Genomic DNA, 17,129 nt, shown 5'->3' with positions numbered 1-17,129 from the left:
TGGTATAGCAGAGTTTCCCACGAACCCACAACCCTGGCGTGAAAAAATAAATTTAAAAAATGTATGCACTCACTAACTGTAAGTCGCTCTGGATAAGAGCATCTGCTAAATGACTAAAATGTAAATGTAATGAAAAGCTAAATCACAACGCTCTCCCTTCCATGTGTTTTATTCTGAACAACAAATCAGCCAAAACGTTTTTTTAGGGATGTGTGGGTCAGCTGCACACACCCCCAGTTGCTAATCAAATGCAATGCATGGTAAATCCGAATTCTGCAGTGGCCATACAGCATTTACTTTGATATGGAGTCTCCAAGCACATTTCGGATCAAGCATAAATTGTCTTTAACCCATCTGCAACCGCCAGACTATATGTGATGAAGTGAAGGCACATGAATTTATGCTGGGCAACCTCTTCTTCTCTTGTGTATAATTAAATGAAACACACTGTTTTAAGTTAAATAGTTAGTGTCTATATATAAACCAAATTTGATCCCATTCACATTCTCCCAAACAAATGGCCTATACTATATACAAGACACAACATTATCGCTTTGTTTACCCTGGCCAGAGGGACAGGGCCATAGTGGGCTAGACTATGTAGCTGCTGTTGTTAGTAGCCTGCTGTTTCCATGCAATACAGCAGGTCAGATCGCTAGTGTTTAGTTGTATAGGCTTCTACATTTATTTTAGAGTTTTTGCTTGTGTCTGTCGGGAGTGATGTGTTATCAGGCTTGCTAAATAACTACCGGAGGGAAGTAGAGAGCGCGCCTTGAGCTTTGTGCCTGGTCCGCGCGACATGGTCAAGAGACGCAAAGAGCCAGCATTAGCACTCGGATGTGAAGGACAGCCCTTACAAAAATGTACAATCGTAGTACAACGAACAACAACATTCCATGGTACTATTATGTTTTTTTAAACATCCCTTTCATAGCATCTACCACTACATTAAATGAGTAGTTCACTATTTTACAACTTGAATTCCTATATGTAAGGTTTGTATACAGGGGACGTCGGTCTGTACTCAAGATTCAAAAGTATGTAGCTCAGTTGGTAGAGCACGGCGCTTGCAACGCCAGGGTTGTTGGTTCGATTCCCACAGGGTGCCAGTATGAAAAATGTATGCACTCACTAACTGTAAGTCGCTCTGGATAAGAGCGTCTGCTAAATGACTAAAATGTAAATGTAAGGCCTGCACCCTACCCTAAAAGCCAATTTATGCTTGATCTGTATGGAGGTCGTGACCAATTGCGGAGCCTCTGGAGGGACGCAGAGGCCAAATTGAGCTCCATACCGAATTGACATTCGCCTCCCAAATGTTGTAACCACCAAGTTTTGTTACAATGCTGAGGGCACCTTATAGCTCTGCATTGACATGATTGGTTGACGGTAGTTGGGAGCAGCTGGTCCTATGTAAACACAAACTCACTTCGTTGACATCTTCCTTCACAACAGCTCTGCGCTTAGCGCAAGAAGTATGAATACACTGACTTCTGCAGAGGTCATATCACTGTAAATGCAGCATGATGCGCCTTTAACCTGCAAATTTAGAACATGAGCTGTACAATTCCCTTTTTTCATAAACATTTATTTAACAATTATGTTTTTCTTCAACGTTTCATCATATATTTATTGAATAGGCTATTTTGGCCTATTGAACAGTAGCCTAATGTTTTTCTGAAACAGAAAATCTCAAATAATAGCCTAAATGGACACCTTACACATGCATTTGTGAACGAAAAAATATATAATCTTATTGAATTAAACTCAGAGTGACCTTTTTGCCTCAGTTGATTGATGTAAACTTTTTCTGCCCAAATTCCCAAAAGCATTTGGCTATTGACATGTATTTGTCGCTAATAACAGTTAGGCCCTAACGTTTATGCTTTAGCACTAATGTCACATTATGAAAGAAAAAATTATGGGAAAAAAAGCCTCAATGTAGCCTATAGATATGAATTGCACAAGAATTATAGGCTACATTTATAAAAATAAAAATAAATGCATCGTTTTCTCTTCAACCTTCATCCACACAATTGATCATGACCCTAAACCCGCCCGTACGGGTTGAGTCTACTCGAGCATCACTATCCTATGTTGTGCTGCTGTGGTCACGTGTCAATCTGGTCCGCCTGTGCGATATTGAACCGAGGAGAATCGGCTTTACCATCAGTAGTCAAACAGTGGGAGCGCACAAATTGCCTATCAAATTACGTTCCCCAGCTATGATCCTTTACAACGCGCGTTCAATCTGACACGATTTATAACCTAGGCCTATAATATATTTTATTCGAGCGATGTTTATTGACATGGTGCAAACTATTTCTGTTAGGTTGTAATTAATTTGGAATAAGACACGTCGAGGGACATTGAAAAAGGTATGTTTTTTAGAAATTGAAAATAGCATTAGATAGAAGTCCAAGGGTTTGTATTTGCATTTAGAGTCTTTCATTTAAATCCATTTAATGAATAGCCTAATTAAATATTTTGTTTTCAGACAATGTAAGTTTATACAACAGTTATTGATCCTGGTGCAATCAAAATGATTTTCAGCCAGGTATACGGAAACAGTAGCCTATGCAAAGCTTTTTTTGAGAGAGAATTTTGCACAGTACATTTTGGGGAGTTTTTGGAATTACTTTATGGATTTCTAGATATTATGTTTACACAGATTCCCTTGTATGTTCTGGTGTACTCCCTCTTTTGATAGGGAGTTTCAGGAGGCAGGCGAGAGAGCTAGGGAATAATACTGTCACTTTCTGGTAAGGATAATGTTGATGGGTGTGCCAGGTATAGGTTTCCTCATGTGAACAGGATGTAGCAGGTTTTACCACGATGATTTTACCTCTCCAGGTAATCTAATAAAGTGGAAGTCAGATTTCTTGTTCTCTGGTTTCCTGGGCAAACAGTTATACATTAAGCTGTTTATGTGCACATGTTAAGGCACTGTATGTTCAGTTGGTTTGTCTTCATGGACATTATTTTAATACCTTTACATTTGTGTCAAACTGAAACATACAATACCTTTCATCTGAGATATCAAAGCACTCCAAATACACCACCTTGGTTTACATCCAACCACCAGGACCCACTGTTGAGCAGAATACTGTCAGAACTCTTGTTGGCTACAGCTGTTGAGAAACATTTCAGGATGGAATATGAATGCATTTAACATGATTGACTATTGGACAATTCATACCCCTCAAGTGCTATCAAAGAGGACAACTGAAATACACTGTTATTACCTAGCTGCTGTAAGGTGACTGGGACAGGGTCACACATGCCGTTCACATTGAGATATCACTTCTAATCCAGTTGTAACCTCCATATTAAAAGGTACCACTTTGCACCTTCACTTGTGACTAGGTCTGTGTGATGGTGAACATAATTATGCCTCTTATTTTCTCACCTGCATTATAGAAATGTAGCCATATTAGGCTTTTTGCATTGTCAAAGAGGTTTTCATACAGAGTACTAGGCTATGACTATTAGATCTGTCACTGTTGGGTTACATGGGGTCAAAGACTGACACAATTTGCAACAGCCTCTTTTTGCACCTTATACTGTATGTGTGTGATAAAGTTAAAACAGTGTGGAAACTTACACAGTGACTGAGATCGGTCTGAAAAAAACCTCTGTCCCACCAAAATGGAAATGTTTCTGAGAGCAAAGGCCTTTCAGTTCCAGCACAGCTGCTATCTCCTGAAAACATTATTGGCTTCACCATGGGAATTCTCCTCCATAAACATGATGAGAGTTCTGTATGGAAGGAGCTTGGAAACCTCTTCACTCTCACATACAATTCCAGGGAAATTCAGTGTTACGCAGTGACCTCAGTTGATTGACAAATTAGACCTAATTTAAAACAATTGTCAAGTGTAGATTATGCTTGCTGTATTCTCAAATCACATACTGCACTACTTGAATTGTTTTTAGTTTTTTTTCTTGAGCATGACGACACCCATCTAACAAAATCGGAATTATTAATTTGGTGTTCTTATAACCTCATTTAGTGAATATGTCTCTGGACGTCCTCAAGACTCCTCTCCCCTTATCAGGCAGGGGTTTGGCAATCTCCTGGGGACATATAGAACATTCCTTGGGAATGTTCTGGGACAGCTGACATTTAACTCACTGGGATAGTAGCTCCATAACACCATTGTGTCATTCTGACACTGGTTATATTTCCGCTGACCCCTGGTTTACAGTTCAGTGACTGTTGTTAATGGGGTTAAGGAGGATTGGTGGGAAGTCAGTTATCATGTGTTAACATGATCACTGCAGTTGCCCAGGTACTGTAGTGTGGTGACTATTGCAGATCTTGATGTTGGTTTCGGATCGAGTATGAATGATGATGACCACCAGTTGTATGGGGAATAGAGTACAGTAATGTAAAGTAAACAATGAAATTGTTACTTTACAGTGTATTTTACTTGCTACATTGGACATTCCAGTGTATCATGTCAGATAAAACACTGTCATTTATTGTTTGACTTCAAACGTGGTTAATATTTGATGGAAAGGATCATTGTAATATTCACTGGTATTTTATGCAGTCATTTCCTATTACGTCCTTTAGCACTTCCACTTTATTTCACTCTTTCTTCCCTTTATCTGCAGCAGTATGACGCTCATGTGACCGCTTCCTGGCTCAGTCTCAGCCCCATTGGAGTTTCATGCTGAATCATGCAACAGTGAGGGGAGGAACTTGAGAGGAGAGCACCAGACAGGACAGCAGATACGATAACAGAAAGGTTGGACTGCTTCTCTGACCACCAACTGTGGGACTTCTAAGAGGCTTTAAGGTGAAGTGGTCTCTGTGTTTGGAGAGCTCAGCCATAGTCCCAGGTAGCGAGTTAAGCCCTACAGGGTGCAGTCACCGCTGCCAGTCTGCAGCTATGGACTTTGAGGAGACTGGTCCTCCCTCCTCTTCAGTGACATCGCTGCTCCGCTCACCATGCTGAACGATGCTGCCTCTGTCATCTACATTGTGCTGGAACTGCTGATAGCCATACTGTCCGTGCTGGGCAATGTGCTAGTCTGCTGGGCCGTCTGCCTTAACAGCAACCTGCAGAGCATCACCAACTTCTTTGTGGTGTCCCTGGCGGTGGCAGACATTGCTGTGGGAGTGCTGGGTATCCCCTTCGCCATCGTTATCAGCACAGGCTTCTGCTCCAACTTCTATGGATGCCTCTTCATTGCTTGCTTTGTGCTGGTGCTCACCCAGAGCTCCATCTTCAGCCTGCTGGCCATCGCCATAGACCGCTACATCGCTATCAAGATGCCTCTCAGGTCAGTTCAACATTGTATTAACATATAGTGAGGGAAAAAAGTATTTGATCCCCTGCTGATTTTGTACGTTTGCCCACTGACAAAGACATGATCAGTCTATCATTTTAATGGTAGGTTTATTTGAACAGTGAGAGACAGAATAACAACAACAAAATCCAGAAAAACGCATGTCAAAAATGTTATAAATTGATTTGCATTTTAATGAGGGAAATAAGTATTTGACCCCTCTGCAAAACATGACTTAGTACTTGGTGGCAAAACCCTTGTTGGCAATCACAGAGGTCAGACGTTTCTTGTAGTTGGCCACCAGGTTTGCACACATCTCAGGAGGGATTTTGTTCCACTCCTCTTTGCAGATCTTCTCCAAGTCATTAAGGTTTCGAGGCTGACGTTTGGCAACTCGAACCTTCAGCTACCTCCACAGATTTTCTATTGGATTAAGGTCTGGAGACTGGCTAGGCCACTCCAGGACCTTAATGTGCTTCTTCTTGAGCCACTCCTTTGTTGCCTTGGCCGTGTGTTTTGGGTCATTGTCATTTACATTTACATTTTAGTCATTTAGCAGACACTCTTATCCAGAGCGACTTACAGGAGCAATTAGGGTTAAGTGCCTTGCTCAAGGGCACATTTACATCATTTAGCAGACGCTCTTATCCAGAGCAACTACAAATTGGTGCATTCACCCTATAGCCAGTGGGATAACCACTTTACAATTATACTTTTTTTTTTTGGGGGGGGGGGGGGGGGAGGGGTAGAAGGATTACTTTATCCTATCCCAGGTGTTCCTTAAAGAGGTGGGGTTTCAAATGTCTCCGGAAGGTGGTGAGTGACTCCGCTGTCCTGGCGTCGTGAGGGAGCTTGTTCCACCATTGGGGTGCCAGAGCAGCGAACAGCTTTGACTGGGCTGAGCGGGAACTATGCTTCCGCAGAGGAAGGGGAGCCAGCAGGCCAGAGGTGGATGAACGCAATGCCCTCGCCTGGGTGTAGGGACTGATCAGAGCCTGAAGGTACGGAGGTGCCGTTCCCCTCACTGCTCCATAGGCAAGCACCATGGTCTTGTAACGGATGCGAGCTTCAACTGGAAGCCAGTGGAGTGTGCGGAGGAGGGGGGTGACGTGAGAGAACTTGGGAAGGTTGAACACCAGACGGGCTGCGGCATTCTGGATGAGTTGTAGGGGTTTAATGGCACAGGCAGGGAGCCCAGCCAACAGCGAGTTGCAATAATCCAGACGGGAGATGACAAGTGCCTGGATTAGGACCTGTGCCGCTTCCTGTGTAAGGCAGGGTCGTACTCTCCGAATGTTGTAGAGCATGAACCTGCAGGATCGGGTCACCGCCTTGATGTTAGCGGAGAACGACAGGGTGTTGTCCAGGGTCACGCCAAGGCTCTTCGCACTCTGGGAGGAGGACACAACGGAGTTGTCAACCGTGATGGCGAGATCATGGAACGGGCAGTCCTTCCCCGGGAGGAAGAGCAGCTCCGTCTTGCCAGGGTTCAGCTTGAGGTGGTGATCCGTCATCCATACTGATATGTCGGCCAGACATGCAGAGATGCGATTCGCCACCTGGTTATCAGAAGGGGGAAAGGAGAAGATTAGTTGTGTATCGTCAGCGTAGCAATGATAGGAGAGGCCATGTGAGGATATGACAGAGCCAAGTGACTTGGTGTATAGGGAGAAAAGGAGAGGGCCTAGAACTGATGCTGGAATACCCATCCACGACCCATTTTCAATGCCCTGGCTGAGGGAAGGAGGTTCTCACCCAAGATTTGACGGTACATGGCCCTGTCCATCGTCCCTTTGATGCGGTGAAGTTGTCCTGTCCCCTTAGCAGAAAAACACCCCTAAAGCATAATGTTTCCACCTCCATGTTTGACGGTGGGGATGGTGTTCTTGGGGTCATAGGCAGCATTCCTCCTCCTCCAAACACGGCAAGTTGAGTTGATGCCAAAGAGCTCCATTTTGGTCTCATCTGACCACAACACTTTCACCGAGTTCTCCTCTGAATCATTCAGATGTTCATTGGCAAACTTCAGACGGCCCTGTATATGTGCTTTCTTGAGCAGGGGGACCTTGCAGGCGCTGCAGGATTTCAGTCCTTCACGGCGTAGTGTGTTACCAATTGTTTTCTTGGTGACTATGGTCCCAGCTGCCTTGAGATCATTGACAAGATCCTCCCGTGTAGTTCTGGGCTGATTCCTCACCGTTCTCATGATCATTGCAACTCCACGAGGTGAGATCTTGCATGGAGCCCCAGGCCGAGGGAGATTGACAGTTATTTTGTGTTTCTTCCATTTGCGAATAATCGCACCAACTGTTGTCACCTTCTCACCAAACTGCTTGGCGATGGTCTTGTAGCCCATTCCAGCCTTGTGTAGGTCTACAATCTTGTCCCTGACATCCTTGGAGAGCTCTTTGGTCTTGGCCATGGTGGAGAGTTTGGAATCTGATTGATTGATTGCTTCTGTGGACAGGTGTCTTTTATACAGGTAACAAGCTGAGATTAGGAGCACTCCCTTTAAGAGTGTGCTCCTAATCTCAGCTCATTACCTGTATAAAAGACACCTGGGAGCCAGAAATCTTTCTGATTGAGAGGGGGTCAAATACTTATTTCCCTCATTAAAATGCAAATCAATTTATAACATTTTTGACATGCGTTTTTCTGGATTTTGTTGTTGTTATTCTGCCTCTCACTGTTCAAATAAACCTACCATTAAAATTATAGACTGATCATTTCTTTGTCAGTGGGCAAACGTACAAAATCAGCAGGGGATCAAATACTTTTTTCCCTCACTGTAAGTATTTGACCCCCTCTCAATCAGAAAGATTTCTGGCTCCCAGGTGTCTTTTATACAGGTAACGAGCTGAGATTAGGAGCACACTGGCTGGGAGTCAAATGGCTGGGAATACAGATATGTATCTGTTATTTTTTTTTAAGTAGGGGTGTGGATCAGAAAACCACTCAGTATCTGGTGTGACCACCATTTGCCTCATGCAGCTTTTCACATAGAGTCGATCAGGCTGTTGTCCTACTCCTCTTCAATGGCTGTGCGAAGTTGCTGGATGTTGGTGGGAACTGGAACATGCTGTCTTACATGTCGACCCAGAGCATCCCAAACATACTCAAGGGGTGACATGTCTGGTGAGTATGCAGGCCATGGAAGAACTGGGACATTTTCAGCTTCCAGGAATTGTGTACAGATCCTTGCAACATGGGGCCGTGCATTATCATGCTGAAACATGAGGTGATGGCGGCGGATGAATGGCACAACAATGGGCATCTGTCTGTGCATTCAAATTGTCATAGATAAAATGCAATTGTGTTCGTTGTCTGTAGCTTATGCCTACCCATACCATAACCCAACCGCCACCATAAGAAACTATTTTCACAACGTTGACATCAGCAAACTGCTCACCCACACAACGCCATACACGTGGTCTGCGGTTGTGAGGCAGGTTGGACATACTGCCAAATTCTCTAAAACGATGTTGGAGGTGGCTTATGGTAGAGAAATGAACATAAAATTATCTGGCAACAGCTCTGGTGGACATTCCTGCAGTCAGCATGTCAACTGCACACTCCTTCAAAACTTTAGACATCTGTGGCATTGTGTTGTGTGACAACTGCACATTTTAGTGGGCTATTATTGTCCCCAGCACAAGGTGCACCTGTGTAATGATCATGCTGTTTAATCAGCTTCTTGATATGCCACACCTGTCAGGTGGATGGATTATCTTGGCAAAGGAGAAATGCTCACTAACAGGGATGTAAACAAATTTGTGCACAACATTTGAGAGAAATAAGCATTTTGTGCATACAGTGAGGGAAAAAAGTATTTGATCCCCTGCTGATTTTGTACATTTGCCCACTGACAAAGAAATGATAAGATAAATATAATTTTAATGTCAGGTTTATTTGAACAGTGAGAGACAGAATAACAACAAAAAAATGCAGAAAAACGCATTTCAAAAATGTTATAAATATATTTGCATTTTATTGAGGGAAATAAGTATTTGACCCCCTCTCAATCAGAAAGATTTCTGGCTCCCAGGTGTCTTTTATACAGGTAACGAGCTGAGATTAGGAGCACACTCTTAAAGGGAGTGCTCCTAATCTCAGCTTGTTACCTGTATAAAAGACACCTGTCCACAGAAGCAATCAATCAATCAGATTCCAAACTCTCCGCCAAGACCAGAGAGCTCTCCAGGGATATCAGGGACAAGATTGTAGACCTACACAAGGCTGGAATGGGCTACAAGACCATCGCCAAGCAGCTTGGTGAGAAGGTGACAACAGTTGGTGCGATTATTCGCAAATGGAAGAAACACAAAATAACTGTTAATCTCCCTCGGCCTGGGGCTCCATGCAAGATCTCACCTCGTGGAGTTGCAATGATCATGAGAACGGTGAGGAATCAGCCCAGAACTACACGGGAGGATCTTGTCAATGATCTCAAGGCAGCTGGGACCATAGTCACCAAGAAAACAATTGGTAACACACTACGCCGTGAAGGACTGAAATCTTGCAGCACCCGCAAGGTCCCCCTGCTCAAGAAAGCACATAAACAGGGCCGTCTGAAGTTTGCCAATGAACATCTGAATGATTCAGAGGAGAACTGGGTGAAAGTGTTGTGGTCAGATGAGACCAAAATCGAAATATTTGGCATCAACTCAACTCGCCGTGTTTGGAGGAGGAGGAATGCTGCCTATGACCCCAAGAACACCATCCCCACCGTCAAACATGGAGGTGGAAACATTATGCTTTGGGGGTGTTTTTCTGCTAAGGGGACAGGACAACTTCACCGCATCAAAGGGACGATGGACGGGGCCATGTACCATCAAATCTTGGGTGAGAACCTCCTTCCCTCAGCCATGGCATTGAAAATGGTCGTGGATGGGTATTCCAGCATGACAATGACCCAAAACACATGGCCAAGGCAACAAAGGAGTGGCTCAAGAAGAAGCACATTAAGGTCCTGGAGTGGCCTAGCCAGTCTCCAGACCTTAATCCCATAGAAAATCTGTGGAGGGAGCTGAAGGTTCGAGTTGCCAAACGTCAGCCTCGAAACCTTAATGACTTGGAGAAGATCTGCAAAGAGGAGTGGAACAAAATCCCTCCTGAGATGTGAGCAAACCTGGTGGCCAACTACAAGAAACGTCTGACCTCTGTGATTGCCAACAAGGGTTTTGCCACCAAGTACTAAGTCATGTTTTGCAGAGGGGTCAAATACGTATTTCCCTCATTAAAATGCAAATCAATTTATAACATTTTTGACATGTGTTTTTCTGGATTTTGTTGTTGTTATTCTGTCTCTCACTGTTCAAATAAACCTACCATTAAAATGATAGACTGATCATGTCTTTGTCAGTGGGCAAACGTACAAAATCAGCAGGGGATCAAATACTTTTTTCCCTCACTGTATTTCCCTCATTAAAATGCAAATCAATTCATAACATTTTTGACATGCGTTTTTCTGGATTTTTGTTGTTGTTATTCTGTCTCTCACTGTTCAAATAAACCTACCATTAAAATTATAGACTGATCATTTCTTTGTCAGTGGGCAAACGTACAAAATCAGCAGGGGATCAAATACTTTTTTCCCTCACTGTACATTGTGTAGTTTTAATGCCAGTAGCAATTGCAAAAAAAATTCTAAAGTAAATCTAAAACCTGTGTGAGGTATTTTCAGAATAGAGCAGCAGAAGACCGTGCTATTTTTGAATTAACTTTAAATCTTTAGCCCAAATGGCTAGATTAGCTTTTTTGATTTCCTCAGTGGATCCAGATATATAGCCTCCTTCCCAGGAGGCAAGCTCACCCAGGACCAGTTAAGTGGAATCTCCTTTGACTATGAGTTTATACAGACCATGACCCCCCTTCAGAACTATACACGTCAAAAAACATTAGCTGTTTAGACCACTCATTTATTTTCCTATATAGACAAATATAAATTACATTATGCCTTAAAATTAATTAATAATCAGTCATTACTTATACACTTTCTGGATAGTGTGTGCAGACTTATTGCATCCAAGATAGTTTGTTGTTCTGAGTTTAGGGCTTTTGTGCATGTCTGTGTTCCTGCATCCCTCACAGCTAACCTTTGAACTTTAACATCTTGAGAATGTGACAGAAATAGGCCAAATAGCTTAGCTGCTCTCCCACACTGACCAACAGACACACTCGAAATAGACGTCCCTTCCAAATACTAACATTTTGTTTTTAAGTATCTATTTTATTACTTAAAAGAGACGTTTTCCCATTAAAAAAAAGTGTGTGAGAATGATATGCCTATTATGTTTATTTTTAACTCACTATCCCTTAACCTCTGGGGGACTCTAACCCTCCAGAGAGACAACTCGTGCTCCCCAATCCAACAGAGCATGTGTGCCTCCCGAGTGTTACAGCCGGCCATGACCGGGAGACCCATGAGGCGGTGCACAATTGGCACAGCGTCGTACGGGTTAGCGCTCGCCGGGATTTCCTTGTCCCATCGCACTCTAGCGACTCCTTGTGGTGGGCCGAGCGCCTGCAACCTGACTTTGGTCGCCAGATGGACAGTGTTTCCACCGACACATTGGTGCGGCTGGCTGTCGTGTTTTGGAGGACGCATGGCTCTCGACCTTCTGAGTCCCCGAGTCCGTAGGGGAGTTGCAGTGATGGGACAAGACTGTAACTACCAATTGGATATCACGAAATTGGGGGAAGAAAAAAATAACTGAACGTGTGTCTTAGGTCTTAGGGTTAGATTGTGTGTCTTACTAACAGTGTCCATATCTTTATTGTTCCCACAGGTACAATAGCCTGGTGACTGGCCAGCGTGCCAAGGGGATCATTGCTGTCTGCTGGGTGCTGTCCATCATCATCGGCCTGACCCCAATGTTGGGCTGGAATAAATCCACTGAGCGCCCCAACAGCACCTGCCCCCCAGGCCTGATGGAGTGTCTGTTTGAGGAGGTGGTGGTCATGGACTACATGGTCTACTTTAACTTCTTTGCCTGTGTGCTGATGCCTCTGCTGCTCATGCTGGTCATCTACCTGCGGATCTTCATGGCAGCTCGGCATCAGCTGAAGCTCATAGAATTGAAGGCTGTCCACGGGGGGAAGTCCCACTCCACCCTGCAGAAGGAGGTCCAGGCAGCCAAGTCGCTGGCCATCATCGTGGGCCTGTTTGCCATCTGCTGGCTGCCGCTGCACATCATCAACTGCTTCACCCTGTTCTGCCCTCAGTGTGCCCGCCCACCCCTCTGGATCATATACGTCGCCATCATCCTCTCCCACGGCAACTCGGTGGTCAACCCTTTCATCTATGCATACCGCATCCGGGAGTTCCGCCACACCTTCAGGAGGATCATCCGCCACCACCTCTTTGGCCTCCACCGCCGGGAGATGTTTGAGAGTGGCGGCAGCACCCGCACCTCCACCCCCAACAGCCTCGGTGGCTCAGTAAGGGTTAAGGCCAATGGCCTCAGCTTCGACCACACCGAGCACAGCATCAGTAGCTGTGAGAACTCCTACCCCTGTCATAGCCATGTCACACCTGCAGGGGCCGTTCTGAACTCAGCGCCTATTTCACAACCACCCTCTTTCCGTTATTAGTTTCCACAATCACAATGTGAGCCCCCCTCTGCCAGAGCCTCTCAGACAGACACAGACACACCCCTTATGTCATCCCCTGCAGTATAGGGACCAGCAGCAGCAGTCTCCTAAAGGACCGGAGGTGGAAGAGGTAAAGAACAGGCAGGATCTCAACCCTGTCCAGGTCAAATCACTGTTCTATAAACAGAAAACCTGCTTCACCGAGCTTTCTGGGGTGACCTGATGGATACAGAATTGGCATCAGACAGCTACAAAGGATCCTTAACACCTGGCCTTTGTGTGAAATTACTCCAGATACTCTTATTTTTCTGGAGTCAGCTCAGAGAATAATGGTAGATTACTGGGCAGGCAGGCTCACAAGCTGAGGATCAGAGTTTGGATGTATCTCATGTTATCTAGATGGCCTAATGCCACATGCTTGGAGGCATTCTATCAGCAGGGATTCTAGCAGTGGAGCCGAGCACCTACACAAAGGCAGCCATACATAACATACTGTATATGTACCATTTATTTTGTATTTCAATTGGACCTTTCAGATTCTTGAAGCAATAATCATTTTAGTTATTTATTGCAGAAATGTGACTTGAATGGTTCAATGTGATTCTGTTTATGATGTTTATTCTCTTGGTCTGTGGCGCTTAGATCTGAATCCTCACAATTGGCTTTTGTTCTTTGCCACCTGGTGAGCCCTAAAGAAATAACATTGACGTAATTGGATTAATCTTGTGTATTTGGGGATGGCAGGGATATTCCAAGCGTGTGATATGGGGACGGTACTGCTGTTATGTGGGCAGCTTGTCTCTCCCTTTTCTGTTTCCCTTCCTCCTTGTTTTGTCCCCTCTGTGTCTGTTGTATCTGTATGTGTGTTTGTCCCCTTTATGTGGGTGTGTCTGGAGTGGATCAGGGGGCGGGCTCAGGATCTGCCTCTCCTGTGCAGCTGCGGGTTGTTTCCAGTGATTCCTGCCTACGCAGCTGCATCCTATTCTCTAATCATCCTGCACTACTAATTCCGGGGCATGGCTCTCCACCGGCGCCAGATCGTTGTTCTTACCAGAGTGGTAACTTGGCTCACCAGTAAAGTTATTTTGTCTTTGTCTTCAGCCTGGCTCTCCACTCTCCTTAACCTGTCGTTTGTTTTATCTTTAGTTTCGGACATACCTCCCAACCTGCCTGCCTTCCTGCCTGTCGGTCTGCCTGCCTGCCTGCCTGCCTGCCTGCCTGCCTCAGCCTCTCCTTCCTCCGGAGCCGACTAGCCCACTCTGTTCCTTTACTTCAGTGGTTTTTGGACTAAGACAATTTTTACTTTTATTAAATATTTTGTTTCTTCCACTCCCTTTGTCGTGTTTGTTTCTCTGAGTGCTGGGTTGAACCATAGCTTAACAGAACGATCTGGCCATGGACCCAACAGAGAGACAGCACGGGGCAAACGAAGACAGCTTCCAACAAGCTATCCAGGCTCAAGGAACGTTGCTAGGACAGCATGACCAACTGATTCGGACTCTTTTGGAAAATAATCATCAACTGCTGAACCAGGTGACTCAGTTAACTACACAAGTCTCTAATTTGTCTGTTATCAGTTCTCCATCTCTCTCTGACCCCCAGTTTGATGCACCCCAAGTTGGTTCCTCGGACATGATGCAGGCTTCGTTCCATCGGGAACCCCCTGTCACGTCGCCTGAACCGTTCCATGGAGAATTGGACAAGTGCCGGGGATTTTTGCTTCAGTGTGACTTGATTTTTCGGCAGAGACCACTGTCATTTTCTACTGATTCCTCTAAGGTACATTATGTTCTGGGGTTGTTAAGAGGGAGAGCTCTGGTTTGGGCTGAGGCTGTGTGCTCAAATCAAACTTTGACTGGATTGACTTTCGCTGATTTTTCTGCTAGATTGAAGACTGTTTTTGACCATCCTGACCATGTGGGTAATTCCTCCAAGATACTTTTTAATTTGAGGCAGGGTTCTAACAGTGTGGCTGAGTACTCTATTGGGTTCTGGACTTTGGCAGCGGACTCCAAGTGGAACAATGTGGCACTTCAAGGAGCATTTCTAAACGGTTTGAATGAAGCCATTAAGGATGAACTGGCTGCTCGTGACGAGCCACATGATTTACATTCTCTCGTTTCCCTGTCCATTAAGCTAGACAACCGGTTGCGGGAAAGGCGTCGGGAGAGAGGCGGTCGGCCGCATCTAGGAGGACGAGTTCCCCAGCCTTCAACCACTCGAGTCTCGCCTCCCCGGAGCCGGCAGCTTCTTGTTCCTGATTCCATCCCGAGCACAGAGGAGGAACCTATGCAAGTGGGTCGAGCTCGACTACCTCCAGCAGAGCGGCAACGGCGCCTCCAGGCGGGTGAGTGCCTGTACTGTGGAGACGCCACACACATTCTGGCTACATGCCCTAAGCGGCCAAAAGACAAGGCTCGCTCGTAACGGTGGGTCTACTTGCGAGCCCAGAGTTAGATCCTGAACCCATCATTCCCCGATTACAAGTACCTGTAACCTTACGTTTCCAGAGTCATTCCCTGCCACTCTCAGCTCTCATAGACTCAGGTGCAGAAGACAACTTTATTAGCCACCAGTTCGTTACACAAGCTCGTATCCCCTTGGAGCCACTACCTACCCCCATTCGGGTCACAGCCCTTGATGGGCGCCTCCTCGCGGAGATAAATATAAAATAATAATAATATGCCATTTAGCAGACGCTTTTATCCAAAGCGACTTACAGTCATGCGTGCATACATTTTTTTGTGTTTGGGTGGTCCCGGGGATCGAACCCACTACCTTGGCGTTACAAGAGAACTCATCAAACCACCCCCGTTTCCCTAGTGATTTCTGGCAATCATTGTGAAAGCATTCAGCTAAGAGTTATGTCTGGCTCAGCTACCTCCCTAATCCTTGGCTTCCCCTGGTTGGCTCTTCACAACCCACAAATTGATTGGACACGTCACACCATTCTCAGTTGGAGCACTAACTGCCATTCTGAGTGCCTTAGGTCAGCGGTTCCCCCCACTAAGTGTAACCCAACTCATCCCTCAGCTCCTCTTGATCTGTCATCTGTCCCCAAAGAATACCATGACTTAGCGGAGGTTTTCAGTAAGGACAAGGCTCTGTCTCTACCACCACATAGGCCTTATGATTGCCCTATTGAACTGCTTCCTGGTGCTCCCTTGCCCTCTAGTCGCTTATACAATCTGTCCCGACCGGAAAGAGAGGCAATGGAGCAGTACATTGGTGATTCTCTGGTCTCGGGCATAATCCGTCCCTCGTCGTCTCCTTTGGGTGCAGGTTTCTTTTTCGTGGAAAAGAAGGACAAGTCGTTACGCCCCTGTATCGATTTCAGGGGTTTAAACAACATAACTGTTAAAAACAAGTATCCCCTTCCACTCATCAACTCTGCTTTTGAACCTCTGCATGGCGCCACAGTTTTCTCCAAGCTTGACCTGCGGAACGCATACCATCTTGTGCGGATCAAACCCGGGGACGAGTGGAAGACCGCTTTCAACACTCCACTGGGACATTTTGAGTATTTGGTCATGCCCTTTGGGCTCTCAAACGCCCCTGCTGTTTTCCAAGCTATGGTGAACGATGTTCTTAGGGATTTTTTGAACCGTTTTGTCTTTGTATACCTGGATGATATTCTTGTTTTTTCCAAGTCACCCGAGGAGCATGAGTCACACGTCCGTCAAGTCCTTCAACGGCTCTTGGAAAACAAGCTCTACGTCAAAGCAGAGAAGTGTGAGTTTCACAAACAGTCTACATCGTTCCTTGGTTTCATCATTGAGAGCGGGCAGGTGAAGGCGGACCCCGAGAAGATCCGGGCAGTGACGGAATGGCCCATACCCACCACCCGTAAGCAACTTCAACGATTTTTGGGCTTTGCTAACTTCTACCGTAGGTTCATTAAGGGTTTTAGTAAAGTGGTGGCACCCCTTACTAGACTCACATCCCCAAAGGTCCCTTTTCTGTGGTCCCCTGAGGCGGAGCAGGCGGTAGGGATTTTGAAGGAACTGTTTTCCACCTCCCCTGTGTTGATACACCCCAATACCTCTCTGCAGTTTGTTGTGGAGGTGGACGCGTCGGGCTCAGGTGTGGGAGCCGTCCTCTCCCAGCGCTCCCCCACTGACCAAAGGCTTCACCCCTGTGCTTTTTTCTCCAAAAAATTGTCACCCACAGAACGGAATTACGACGTTGGAAACCGAGAACTGCTGGCGGTCAAGCTAGCACTGGAAGAATGGCGGCAC

General features: G+C 45.5%; 1 pseudogene across 1 annotated transcript; it reads left to right on the top strand.

The window, feature by feature from the left end:
- Nucleotides 1-2,198: 2,198 nt before the first annotated feature.
- On the top strand, nt 2,199-14,220 carry LOC311144231 (adenosine receptor A2b-like; annotated as a pseudogene). The gene is made up of 3 exons (XR_014615569.1): nt 2,199-2,378; nt 4,621-5,292; nt 12,087-14,220. The product of XR_014615569.1 is annotated as an adenosine receptor A2b-like (transcript).
- Nucleotides 14,221-17,129: the final 2,909 nt, after the last annotated feature.

Source organism: Coregonus lavaretus, assembly GCF_964263955.1.
Source record: "Coregonus lavaretus genome assembly, chromosome: 17".
NCBI lineage: Eukaryota > Metazoa > Chordata > Actinopteri > Salmoniformes > Salmonidae > Coregonus > Coregonus lavaretus.
Note: the sequence above shows the minus strand (reverse complement) of the source record. Positions and strands in the feature narration are given on the sequence as shown.